Below are 13,499 nucleotides of genomic sequence, written 5' to 3' on the forward strand. Positions count from 1 at the left end.
CAAAACCACACTCTCACATCAAATGGGGAATGCAACTCAAGGGACATTTTAATCCTACACCCCTATTCTAATTAATAATCCTACTTTATCAATATTTGATGGAGCTGTTATTATGTCTGCTCTGGCCACTTCACTTTTCAGAGAATGCTCTGAATGACACGGCTCGATAGCAATGCAAGAGCAATGTGCTCCTTTCAGGGTAGTTCAGATTGCAACCACGGCACGTCCTCTCCTAAGGCAGTGCCTCTGCAGAAGGTCCTGCTTCAGGAGCAGCCTAGGGGATGGACTGGCAGCTGCAGCACCTGCAACTGAGCATCAGCTGATGCACAAAGATCTACTGACTCAGCCTTAATGACCCCTCCCCATTGTGGCACACTATGCCACCATCGGATGGGAAAGAAAATAAACACGTATGAAAACCAAGCCACAACAGAGACAATGGTGAGCACAGAGCCCAGTCATTGTGTATGTTGGCACAGAGACTAACAGTTAATAAGGCACAAAACCAATTATGACAAGAAAAACTCACAGCTTTTTGCAGACAAAGTGTTGAAGAGAAGGAAGCAGACTACACTGTGCTAACCATGACAGACACGCCTGGCCCTCACCGCAAGCCTTTACTCAAGGCACACAGCCTCACTCACATGAGTATCTGACCAGGGCTGCTGTTGGGATTGCATTTCCACAGAGTCAGGAGGTGATTGCTGCTCCCCAACTCCTCAGCAGCACCATCCACACGACAGTGCTCCCCCTGTGCTCTGCCACTGCAAACACAGGAACTGCCCCAACAGCAGCCTTGACATGAGCAGCAACATGAACTCAGCAATTGCAAGTGCTTCAACTGAAGTCAATTGCTTATGGAAAGACACTCAAAAACAATAACATGCTGCTACAGGAAAAGTAAAACATTCCACAGTCCACATCACACTCTTTAAGGATCCTCTTCGGGAAGCAGAATACTCAAAATTCTCCATCAGTGCAGAACTATTAAGATCAGACCTTGCTGCGGAAGAACTGAGACCCAGGGAAAGGCAGTACAAACCCCAGGATGTAGAAAGGGCTTTTTCTGTACGTTCCTCAGACTCACAGTTTCTGCATCCTGTACCTTCCACCTGCAAGTGCATTTTCTAAGTGCTACCCAGCTTGTTTCTCTACAGCACAAGTGTTCCCAAAGCAGAGGTAGGGACTGAACTATGGAAATACATTGGTGAGCTCTCACTTTCCTGTCATATGGCACATTTTCCCAGTTTCAGGATTTTACTGCATTATACAATGTAGCATCATAAATGCAAGTATCAATTACTATACAGTGAAGGAGCAGAGAAGCAGATGAATTCATCCCAATTCAAAGGCTGGGAATAATGGCTATTCATGGGACAACAGGTAGCAGTCAGAGTGCCAAAAGAAATCAGACAGATCCCTAATTACTATGTGCCTTCTACACTTAGCATCTGACTCAAAGCCCAAAGAAGCAATTAAAGACAGCTAACAATTACAGGAGGCTTTGGTTCAGGCCAGTGGAGAACCTGCTCCTCGGGAGCTCTGTCCTTCCACATTCCAGCAGGTTGTGATGGTCACAAGATTGTCAAAGGTCTGAAAACCTATATAGAGAGGGAATAAATCCTGAATAACAGCTGTCCAGTGAGTCAAAACCACTGGATCATGCAAGCTTTGAGGGAAACTTTATGTCATCTGTTCTGTCTTTAGAGAGAAGAAAAGATGTAATGGCATTATCTTTTCAGAGCAACGATACAAGCACAGAACAGCAAACAGATGGAGGTGTCATAACAAAGTGTGAAACAGAAAAAAGAATAAAGTGAGAGCCCCTCTGTTTGAGATCCTCCTGCTGTTTGGAGTGACCTGTCAGAAAAATGCCTCAATTACTACAGGCTGGGATAAGCACAGGTACTTAACCTCCGAGACAGAGGGTCTGACAGCCCCCAAGGATGGCCTGGGGATCCCCACCATGGAGCAGGGCAGGTCCTGGCACTGGGCAGGGTGAGGGCTACAGCAGTAGCACAGCACACCCTGGAATTAAACTGCTTGCAGGAGTATTCATGCAAATTCTGAGTAGTGGAGCTCCTGAGAGGTGCCCAAGTGACAGAATAATGCTTTGGGTTGTTTGTTTCCAGGAGGAGAAAAAAAAGGGGAAAGTACAGAAGAGAAACATCCCAAAACTGGAAGGAACTAAATGTTATCAAGATAAAATGGAAAAGGCTTAATACAGTCTACCAAAGACTAGGTATCCCCATCACAACACATGCTACCAAGGTTTAACTGAGCAGTGTGGATTTTGAAGGACACTGCTTCATCTATAAAAGGTTTGGAGATGTTACAACTTAGTCTTTTTGCCAGGAGATACTTTATTAAAATTGCTGTAAACAGTAACTTGTTCAAGCAAAGAAGAGGCTCTTCCTGCCATGAACTTAAAAGCATGTTAGCCTTCAATTCTGTTTTTGAAGAATGTTTCAGATATTCAGATATTCATTTCTACCTCATACTCAACATAAGTTAGGTTTTCTTCACAGTTCTGGTGCTCAGAGGAGAGGGCAGCAGCATTTTCCTGAATCTCCTGAATCTTTAAACAGATCTTTTCTAACACCATGTTCTCTGGTTAGATCTTCCCAATACTTCTCCAGCAGCTGTAGAAACCAAAGTATTTGGCAATACTGAATTACTCAAAGAAATCTGAGCCTTCTCTCTGTTCATAGGTCTCCCTCAGGGCCCTGAGTGGGTTGCAATAGCACAGACAGTTGCTCTAAATAGCTTAGATCCAAACACTCTACTTGATGGTGATTAAATATATAAAATGTTACACATCCAATGTTTGAAATGCAAAGGCCCAGGGCACCTCAGAAATTCTTTCCACTCAGAGCAATTACAGCACTGGAAGTACTGGAAATGCCATCATGTGATCCAGTCCCAAAGTACTGATCTAAAGAGAAGGAATCTAGAACAGAAAGGAACAGGGAGAAAGTTCAAGATGTATGATTGATGTTGTCCCTTTTGTGTAAGCCAGTCTTTATTGCAGACCTGTATGAGAAAACAGATGTTGTACACACTTAGCTGCCACACAGACACTCTTCCAAGGAAGGATCACAGTCCAGGCCATTCAAGGCAGAGCTTTTTTGCTGCTACTGTTAGATCTGTACCCTCCAAAAGTTAGGGTTTTTTACTTTGAAAAGGCCGTGCTTTACAAAGATGTTGCTAACAGAGGAAGTGAATCTATGATACTGCAAATTAATTAGTCTTTGTTATATAGTTATACTTTTTTCTAACAGAATACTAATCCTGACAGCACTGATTAGTATTTTGGAAGTGGCTCCCAGGAGCTGCTGGCTCACTGGGCCATGGTCCTCACTGTTTCAACAAACTACAGAAACAGGCAAAGCAAAAGCACAGACCAGGCAAAACCCATCTATGGCTCATCAAGGAATTTAAATACATGAAAGTAAGTGTGGCTTTATAGTCCTTTAATTATGCATTGCATCTGAATTATGTATGGAGCAGAGGGCAGGCAGGAATTCTGGTGGAAGGAAGCAGCACTGTGCACTGGCACTTCCTCCCGGGATAAGACAAGACTGTGCTCTGCACCAGGCTCTCTCCAGTTTAATGGAAGCCTGCCATTCCCAGGCATTTTGCACACCCATTCTCATGGCAAGGAGCTGTCTCATCCTGCTCAGCAATCCCTGCTGCCCCCTCAGAGGAGCACATTTCCATTGCTGGTGAGCAATTACTTCCCCTAGATACTGCTGTGCCTTTATTTAGTCCAAGTACTCTTCAAGAATAATGTAATCCATAGGTACTTTAAACCTATAAAACCTAACTTACTTAATGTCAAGTGTTTAAATACAGATCATGCCTTTCATATCAGTCAGTGCTTTGTAATAAAGTATGGCATTTGTCTGATCTGCAGTTTTACCATTCTGTTGACTGCAATAACTGTTTTTGCTACTCAAAGTCAATATTTACACCTTCACCATTTTTGTGAGGCACAGACATTGTCTCTTGTAATGCCATATAATCTGGCTGTAAGGTCCCTCGGAAACAAAAGTCAACTTTAATCATTATATCATTAGTCAACACTAACCATTATCCCCAGTTCTGCCATTGCTACTTATAGTAAATCTATAATAAATGTACACATACAGAAATCATGCCTGAGTACAAAAACTCCACTCTCAGTCCTTACTTCCATACTCTTCTTTCCATTTGCTTTTGTTTTCTGTTTACTATTTTTCACTTTAAATGCACAGTTGTGTATTACACATGAATAAATACAGACTATTTAGAGAAGCGATAGTGGATAAAGGATTAATCCTCTGAGACAGTTTTACAGGTTGGTCTGTCCTTATGCATTTCCATAGCCAGACATCAACAAAGAAATCTCTCCACCTCCACTCCCCCTCCTCCTTAGATTGTGCCTCACACTGGGCGAAACGCAAAACCCTGCTCCCTGAAGCAAGTTTTGTGCAGAAAACAGACACTGTCAACTTCAGATACAGCCCCACACACAGGCTGACATTTGCTTTGTGCAGGGAGAACTTCTGAGACTCCAGGTGTGATTTTGCAGAAGGAATATTTGTGCTTTTGTCTTCCCCTGAGGCACAATGACCTTCCCTCAAGCAGGAGCAGCGCAGCTCTGCAGCCAGCCCCGGCCCGGCACTGAGCTGCAGCTGCCACGCGGTGGCAGAGGTTGGGTACCGTCACCACAGCGCTGCTTCCCAGGAATGCACCAGGAATGCTTATCCTCTGCTCAAGGTGACTCTCAAGATGATTTCTTGCCTCCTCATTAGTTCCTATACATATTTATAGACAAATTAAAGACTCAAACAAATGTTTATTCTATTAATCGCTTAGAGTTCTAGTGGAACAAACAGTATCAAACCAGTTCATCAGCTCAGGGGCTTATGACAATTTAACACAATTTAATTTTTTTCTGTTCCCTCTCTGCGGTATCATGTCTCACACAAGAGTTAAAACACCAAACACCGGCAGAGTTCTTTGTAACAGAAGGAGCATGAGGAGTTCTGAACCATCAACTATTTACTGCAACTCACAATGAACAGAAAATTGATTGGATGCAATAATCAAGTTAGGCTTGCTTCTACACCCCTCTCCCAAAGACATGGAGTCTAATCTTTCAATACTTATCTGATAATTCAATTACCAGCTTATTGAGAGCAACTACAAAGACAGTGCATGCTACTCACTGTGATTTGGATCACGTGAATGAACAGTATTCCACACAAGGTGCTTCTGAACGCCTGCTTTGTGAGACCCTGCCATCCTCCCACTTCAGAGGAAGCTGCATATTTTATCCTTTAAAGATGCTGCAACAGTTATGGCTCTGTATAGCACATTCTATGTATTTTTAGATCACACCAGGTCAACCAAGCCCCCTTCCCCCTCTCTGCCACACCATTCATGAATCCTCTAATAATGCAGCATAGCTTTGTTCTGCCCTCAGTATTCCAGCCTTGCCTTCACAGATTTTGGCCCATTTCCTTTATTCACACCCTGTACAGTCTTCTGCTTTCCAAGTAAATAAGCTGTGCCAACGCATGTTTTTATTTGCAGCTCTCCCCGGGTTTGCTCCCTGCAGCATGGCACCCAGCTTTAGGCCAGGCTCGCAATGGCCTGGGCAGGGCTGTGGGAGCTCTCCCTGTCCATGGAGCCGTCCCTGGCGAGCACAGCCCCGGCACTGAGAGCCCCAGAAAGGCCCTGCCGTGACGATGACAGGGCTGGCACGGTGCTCAAGGAGCGGCACCCGGCACTGCCACACTGACGGCCTGGGGGTGGTGCTTGTCCAGGTTTTTTAACTCCAGATTTCCATCACCCTTCTAACGGCAAAGCACCTGAACTAATCAAGAGTCAGCTCTGAGAAAGAAGCATGATTGCAAGCACTTTTGCAAAAAGAAAACAAAACCCCTACACAGGAATGCCTCTCAAGGCCAGCATGACAAACCTTCTGCAAAGAAAAAATGTGAGAAGATCACACTATACTTGCTTAGGAATCATTTTGTCTTTACAGGATCTGAATAGAAATACTCCTGCTGTGTTCTAATAAAAATGGAAGTGGAATTACAAAGTGAGAAAAGAGCAATTTGCAGGATAGGGCTCACTCACAAATTGCAGGAACAGGTTACAATGGACAATCTTCTGCTCTCAGTCCTTTCCAAGTTTCAGTCTTCTGCAGAAACAAAATAGAAGATCCAATAAATTTTTTATGAATTAAAAAAAACATTATAATCCCATCCTCGGTACTTCTACTCTTCCCCTTTAAATTTTCCACAGAACGCTGTTTTTGTAGCTGCCAGTTCTGTGACCTTGCTGGAAGTGGCCAAGCCAGAGATCAATTAGTGAGCACAGAAGAGAGGAGCAGCTTTGCCTTGGTTGTGCTGTCCCTTGGGAGGAGGGCAGATCGTTATCCAGCGGGAGTGCTAACACAGGCTGGGACTAACTGCAAGATGCACAATGCAGCAAAACTGAAAGGAAATGGCAGAATCTCTTTTTTTCTTTGGCTTTCGCATTTTACATTTTACTATAATTTAAAAACACTTTAATTTTGCAGATAATAAAACCGTGTTATACTAAACGATATCTACAACAAACACACCATGCTGACTTCAAACACAAATTATGAAGCAAGCTCTCTAAACCCTCAGGAAATCCCCACTATCTCCCATTTCATAGCCAGGATGACCTAAAGCACAGAAGAATTTAGAGATTTTAGTGTTACACACTACAAACCACAAAAACCATAAATATTTCATATAAAACTTAGCCTAAATTAAGCCACCTAATATAAGCTGGTTACTACAGCATTACTACAGTCTGTCTGCTTGCCTTAATTTGCAGACAACTATAATGCTGCTTGTGAGACACAGTATTCCTTAAGTCCTCCCACAAAAAACCCTGAGAGATCAATAGTTCTTAAATAAGTAATTGGAACAGCTGAAATAATTTAGGTCATCAAAGAACAAGCAGGATAAATAAAAAGTTATAGCGCTGTGGACACTTGCATCTAACAGAATTTTTACATTTATTTGAGTTAACTGAGAGAATGGCTGAACACCAGAGCATGAGGCAGAACTGCAGTACAGCATCTGTAACAGGAAGGCCAAGTAGGATAGCACTACATGCACATATTAAAATTATTTGGCAGGTGAATTAAAATAAAAAGAATAACCAGGATACAAGATACACCAACAGTGCCCAACTTCCCACTCTTAATGCAATCAAACTTAGATCAACATGGGAAAGTACATGTAAAACATACTCTCCCCAAAATACAGGTACATTTCTGCTCAAATGCCTAATCTAACCATTTTGGACTTGCACTGGGGCGAGAAAACCCTGGGAGATCCTTTACTGTAAATGCTCATCACAGGGATAACTATTTGTCCAAACATTTGGGCGTCCACCATCTTTACAGACTGGGCTCAATTTTCCCTTTGAGAGAAATGTGGTACACTTCAAAGCTGATAGTCAGCATTGCAGTCTCCATACCTCCTACGACACAGGCATCCAAATCTTTCTCAGTGTTTCAGCAGACACACAGCTCATTTGCTAGTCACAGCTCACTGACATCTCCAGCTACTGAATATCCACATTTAGATAACATTTTGGCATATCAAAGTTGATGAAATTTTGAGGTACACGCCTGAAGTCTGGAATATGACTTGTATCTGTTGCAGATCTGTTTTCTATTTATCATATTATGTGACAAAACTAGTCAGCTCAGCAGCAGCTTCATGGGTACACAGAGTGAAGAGTCTCAGACATGGAAAGGTTACTTCTAGTTTGTGCAGTGTGAGGGGACAGCACATCATCAGAGAGGAGACAAAGCAGACTGCAAAGAGCCCTTCGTGCTGGTCAACTCCCATTTGTCACCTGCAGGCTTCAGCATGCGGGACTTTGTCTGTTTGCTCTGGAGCCTCAGCCACCTGGAGATGAACCAACATGGGACTGACAGTCTGCTCCGAGCCACATCCCGTGCTGGGGGCGGGTACTGAAGGCTTTAGGAAACACCCTCACCAGCTTCAGCAAGGTCGGTGTTCTATCCCAAGGGTACTGCCTGGGAGCAGCTTCCAAATGCCATTGAGTTCTGGCTCTAGTATCACAACATTTCTGATGAAGTTATAACACTAATTCATTAGAAGCAAAATTCTCATTGTAGCAAGATTTTTAGACCATATTTCTGACCACAGTTCAAAGTGAGGCAATTACAATTATTCCTAAGAGTACCCCACAGTCTGCTGATGAAAAATTAATCTTGGTAAAGCTTTTTTTTTTTCTTTAAATTATTATGACTGTGCTGCCAGCTGCACTCAAACTCTGATTCAAGTTCTAGGCTTCAGGGTCATTGATAGACACTCAGCTACTGCTTCCACCAAAAAAATACTGATTACTAAGACAGAAACAGATATGGGAAGGAGAAAACCTGAAGCTAAAAAACCAAAGAGGGGAGAAACGAAACCCAGTGAAAACAAAATTTTTTTGTACCAGAAACAGATTGAAACCAGAAAGGAAATTAGCATTTAGGAATGAAAAAGCCTATTCACTGTTGATGTTGAATACAACACCCGGGGAGACAGAAGCTGGGTTTATTTTTGATAGCAGCATAAACATTAAAGATAAGCCAACAGCATTTAGAAAATATGGGTGCAGTACAAAGGCTCATCTGATGAGAGCTGTTTTGCTTTTAATCTTGACCTGAGAAACCTTTTGTATGACAGAGCCTCTTTTCAGTGGAGTCAGTCCTGCCTAGTTGCTCTGACTATTAGTGATAAAAAGGCCACCCAAGTTGTTTCTCCTTTGGAATGATGGCAGGTTTCAATCTTAAACTTCAAAGGAAAAGGAAGAAACTCACCCTAATATATCTGTCTAAGGACCTGCACCAAACTCCTGTCATCCCTTATCTGATTCAATCACACTCTTCCCTAAAACAACAATTCTTACAACTGTGCCTCTGTTTTCCTAGAAAGGATGTACATGTACCCCCAAATATTTATCTTGCCACTGATATAAATGAAAAGACTTATTTCATATTGATATGAGATAAACACATATCATGTCCTATCCACAAAAAAAACAGCTGATTTCCAGATTGGTTCAGCATGTCTAACAAGCCCAGTAACCCAGAAGTGCAAGCCACATCAGCCACAGTCATTGAGGGGGCTCAGTGACCACAGAATCTCAAATGTGTCTTACGAAGTATGAAGACTGAAAACTGTGAAGCTCTGTGAAGTTCAGTCCTGCTTTGGATGTCTGTTCACATGGTCTGGGCATGTCTAGAGAGCAGAGTTACAGACCAGTGCTCAGTCTTTGCAACTTCACACCCTTAAATTGCAGCATGCAACTTGTTGCATACGATACTGCCAACCCCACAGGCAGGACCCTAGAAGTTTCTTTCTGCCCCTTTTGCTTCACAGCTCACACAGCAGAGATGCCCTGCAACCAGCTGCAGTCTCCATTCCCATGGGCACAACAGGCACCTGCACCTTCATTCACATCAAAAATGTTGAAGTGCAGATGAAGTACCAACACCCCATGTTGATATGTCATGTTACACCACGTTACAGATCAGGAGATTCACACGGCCATTTAGGGCATCACCTTAATTAGAAAGTGTAATTAAATGCCCACTGAAGGTTGGTAATATCATTTTCTTCCAGGCCTTCTTATTTCATGAGGAATGCTCTGCTGGGTCAGATCAACTCTCCCGTGGAGCCTGGTACTGTCCCTCAAAGCTGTGTTTACTGCTCCGAGTTTTGCCATGACCACCAGAAGAAAAGTTTTACACATTCAGCAGTTGCCAGATGGGGTGAGGACACAGCCAGAGAGAGCAGTGAGGGCAGCACAGTCTACACGACAACTGAGCTGTCAGGAATGCCGAGCTGCGCTGCCTTCTGTCCTAAACAGCACCTATAAAAATAAGATTAAAGCACTCGTGTTTACAAATGTTTCAGGAAGCTGCTGGCCTGCAGGTGAGCACAGACACTGCCTTTGGGCTGGCTCTGGCCAGAGCAGGTAAGTGTGGGATGGTGTGACAGGGCCACACCACAGGGGCTGGCAGGTGAGCGCTGCTCCGCTCAAGAGCGATTCATGTCCTGCTTTAAGGAACGCTCTGTACCATGACTGCAAAGCTGAGACACCTCAAACAAGAAAGTGAAAGCAGAAAATTAACGAGTAGAGCAGCACATATTGAGACATGCACTCTTTTTTTTTTAACCTAGACCTTTGCTGTTTTTAATAATTGATATACAGTAACAGATAACTCACTAATTGCACTTCTAAATTGTAACCCAACCTGGAATCGATCACACATGGCATAACTTCTGTTCTTATTTGAAGCTAAATCCACCACAGCGCCTTTAGTAGCCGCTCTAATAATTGCATTAGTCATAACCTGAAAGTATTTCCCATTTCCTTAGTTCCAGTTTTGCTTGCTATTCAAGCTGATCCACATCCCTATTGCTTAAAAGATCTCTGAAATGTTACCCTGCAGAGCCTGCTCTGGGACTTGAGGAGCCCTGTGCAACATTTTGTGGTGTGATTCCTCCTCTCCTGGTGTCTAATTTGCCTCCAGTACCATTTTATCTCCTTTGCTCTAGCTCAGAGAATCATTCACAGTTGCAACAGATACTAGCAAGCACTGTGTAAAACTTGGTGAAGAGTTAGGTACACAAATGACGGCCAGCATAAGGCATATCATCTTTTGTTTTGCAGCACAAATTCTCAGTTTTTAAGTATCCTCTACACTGGATACTGACCTGCTTGATTCTCTCCCTTCTATGCCTGAGATACACTTTAAAATAAAAATTAATACAGATCTTGTAAGGATTTTTCAAAATAAAACTTTTTGCTGTATCAATCTTATGAGACTAATTTCCCATGTAAAGACAGTTTTTTTCTATGAAGATTTTTAAGAGATATGCACATGAAGTTATTTTTTTGCAGTTCAAATTCTGTCCTTAGCTATCTTTGCACGAATCCCATTAACTTTAGTATATGTCTAAAGGCAGAATTTGAAACCCATAAAGAACTGGGTCACTGGACAATGGTGAGTCTCAAACAGAGATTTCTGAGTTATACCAAGGAAAAAAATCCCTCTTCCCTCGGGCACTACAGGAGCATTCCCATTTGTCTGTAAACAACACCAAACACTCGAAATCTGACAGGCTGCATTTCATCCTTGCTCACTTAGGGGTTTCCCCTGTCCCGTAGCTAATGGCCACTGAGTGCTCAGTGTGGCATTTGGGGCTGAACCGCATGCCCCAGTGCCCATCCCTGCTGCACAGCAGCGCCTGCCTCGCCCCAACCTGCGCACTGGCACCAACCAGCAGCCCCTCACAGAGGGCCCCTCGTTTGTCTAAGGGGTGCAGGTAACATTCAAGCACACATGACAATGTCTTAACTATTTCTATGGAAAAATCCGTAGGAAGTACATTATTTCCATTGTAGTTACATATTTTAAAAAATAATTCTTTCTATGCCAGTATTTTGTCCCAAGAAAGAGCATAATTATTGTTAATTACTTCAACTTTCACCAAGGTAACTCTTAATTCCATGTTGCTTTTGGTACAGTTCAATCCCCGTCCTTTATTGACTATACTTAGAGCTATGAATTCAATTTTCTTCCTTTTTAGTCCATGAAGCCTAAAGACAGATGTTAACTTTTTTCCAAGCCTCAGATGCTCTTTTCCTTGTTAAATGTATATCCTTGTACTGCAGCGCCAAAGCTCCTTCTATCCCCTGTATTCTAAATTAATCCATCAATCCCCTTTCCTCTGTGCTTTTGCCCTTAGCAAATCATTAGCCCAAGGGAGAACTCAACAGAAAAATTCAAGATTTCACTCAGACAGACTACAGCTGAAAACATCTTTCTTGTACCTCTGCAATAACTTCACTACCTGAGGTGCCATCTCTTGCAGATTTTTCCCTCCTCACTACATTTCCAGCTGCACTGCACAGCCACTCATTTCACAGCTGCCCCTTCCCAACCCAGCAGCCTTCCTCCACGCTGTATTTATGCTGTGTCTCTATTTGATGCAATTAGTTTCAAATAAAAGTGTTCTTATGTTAAGTCCTTGGACCAGTCCTTGATTCCCAGCTATTATCTTCTGCCTCTTTTCAAGGCCCACACTAATATTTTAAGGTCACACAGGAGATTTGGCTAAATTCATTCATCGCTTTGAAATCTCTCGATCCAAGACATGAAAGCAGTAACTGAGTTTCCTCATATTTGTTTCTCCTTTCAATCCTCCAACATGACAAGATAAAAGTCTGTTACAAAGGCAGAGCAATGTCTGACTGTTCAGAAGCAGGGTGACACTTCAGCCACAGGCTTGCAAAGGTGCACACAAAATGTAAGTTTAATTGGAACAAGGTGGACCTCTCCCTGCACGTAAAGTTATTAATGCACACGTGCTTTCCACTTCCACTCTAATGCTGAAATCACTCTATTGAATGAAAGTTACTGTTTCACTTCGGCACCACAAATCTCCTGATCCTACAGTCTCTGGCCAAAGTTCCCTCAGGGGTTGCTTCAGCACAGAACCTTGTGTACTGATTATTTTGGAATACAGCTCCCCAGTCTTTAATCTTCACAGCCCGTATAAAATCAGTTTTGAAAAGTATAAAAAGTGATATTGAATATGATTGCCATGCACATGTATGCTGGAAGCCGAGTTCTAAAAGGCACTTAACCGAGAAAATCTGGCAGAAAGTCTGAAGCACTCGAGTGACTATCAGCCATTTGAGCGTTGAAGCACAGGGAGTTCTGTAACTGTGCTGTGTAACACACATACAAAGAAGAAAGAAAATCCACCAGACTCAACCCTCTCATACCTAAAGGTCCTGCTCGTCAGGGCTGCTCTGGAACGCAATGAACATCAGCTCTGGGAGTTCTCTCCACCTCCACTGCAGGGCCCGTCTGCTCTAGAACAGCCACCTGCCTGGGATTGGGAAGAACCGTTGCAGCAGCTGAAAACTAACTGAAACCCATTTGTCTTGATCTCTAGAAGAAAAAGATAGAAATCCTTGACTGCCACACTCCTGCAGCCCAACCTACCCAAACACACCAGGAAAGTGCCTTGATTTGTCCTGAGCCACTGAGGATTCCACAAGGAGCTCAACCGCTCACATGGAAACCCTGTTCCTCAATTCAGCTTGGGAACCAGCTCTTTCCGAGCTGCTTCGGATTTGGCAGCGGGATGTGAAACCCTCCAAGGTGGCGCGCTGCGTGAGGGGCCGAGGCCCTGCCGCACCCCTGCCCTGGCCCCCTCCCCTCAGCCCTGCCCCCGGGCCCGCCCGGCGCCCCCCTCAGCCGGCGGGGCCGCGGCTGCCGGAGCTATTCACGCTCGCGGCCGGGGCTGGGGTCGCTGTAGCGCCGGTGCCGCCGCATTGCCGGTGCCCGTCGCGGAGCCCCGGGCGCGGCCGGGGCCGGGCCGGCTCTGCCCTCACACACCTGCCCAGCCCGTGCCCTCAGCGCT

General features: G+C 43.8%; 1 protein-coding gene across 3 annotated transcripts in view; it reads right to left on the minus strand.

Moving 5' to 3' along the window:
* The window catches only part of CRB2 (crumbs cell polarity complex component 2), a 55,750-nt gene extending 42,755 nt beyond the window's left edge, over window positions 1-12,995 (minus strand). Inside the window, exons 1-2 of one of the 3 annotated variants that reach the window (XM_068210923.1) lie at window positions 12,856-12,995; window positions 6,130-6,193 (exon numbers count right to left, since the gene is read on the minus strand). The gene's annotated coding sequence lies outside the window, so the exon portion shown is untranslated. Of the gene's footprint in view, window positions 1-6,125; window positions 6,194-12,855 lie in introns of all 3 variants that reach the window. The other 2 variants (XM_068210924.1, XM_068210925.1) reach the window with 2 other exon arrangements.
* Window positions 12,996-13,499: the final 504 nt, after the last annotated feature.

This window comes from Anomalospiza imberbis, chromosome 21, assembly GCF_031753505.1.
Source record: "Anomalospiza imberbis isolate Cuckoo-Finch-1a 21T00152 chromosome 21, ASM3175350v1, whole genome shotgun sequence".
Lineage (NCBI taxonomy): Eukaryota > Metazoa > Chordata > Aves > Passeriformes > Viduidae > Anomalospiza > Anomalospiza imberbis.